The sequence below is a fragment of the Limulus polyphemus genome, unplaced genomic scaffold (genome assembly GCF_000517525.1).
Source record: "Limulus polyphemus unplaced genomic scaffold, Limulus_polyphemus-2.1.2 Scaffold369, whole genome shotgun sequence".
NCBI lineage: Eukaryota > Metazoa > Arthropoda > Merostomata > Xiphosura > Limulidae > Limulus > Limulus polyphemus.
Genome location: NW_013665979.1, coordinates 546,118 through 546,877, shown reverse-complemented (window position 1 = coordinate 546,877; position 760 = coordinate 546,118).

Here is a 760-nt window from a genome sequence, read left to right as displayed (position 1 = left end):
TAGCTCTCGTGTAGTTTTGCGCGAAATCCGTAACAAACAAACAAACTAGTTCTTACTTTTAAAGTTTTGTTTTTAAGAGGCGTCACTCAATAACTCCAATAACTCCACAATCCTGCCCTTATCAGCAGGAGAGAAAATATTTGAATATTTTTCAATAAAGCAACTATAACTACAAGTTGCTACCTGTTAGTTGAAAGTGCATTATCCTGTATTAAAATTGATTGAACAGAAGCTTCAATAGTCAGGACGTGAGTGTTTACTGTAACTTAAGAACGTGGAAAATTTAGCTCATTTTAATTAACGGTTCAAATGAACCGAGGGGAATAAGCATCTGGGTTATTATGGCTACGAGAATACGTATTACAAGAAGTGAAAACAAAAGAATGAGTAATATGAATTGGGTTCGGTTAACATTCGATGAAAAAATAAAAGCTCGTCAAAAATGACAGGAAACCAAAAATAATCCGTATAAAACTGGCAATGCACAAAAGAAATATAAAATTTCCTTTCCCAGGAACATGATACATATTGGTGCCTTTGGATAAAAGATTAACATATATGATGACCATGTGATTGCATACAACATCTGTTCTTCTTATGAGGGAAAAGTCGTCCTCTTCCCTACAGATAATTGGTATCTTAAGTTTGTTTTAATAAAGGCTTTTTCGTAATAATTCCTGGTTTTCCTATTCGTATCCTACCGAGATTGACGTGTAACTCACGAAATTCGGAGAAATCGAGCGTGACCGACCGACACTTG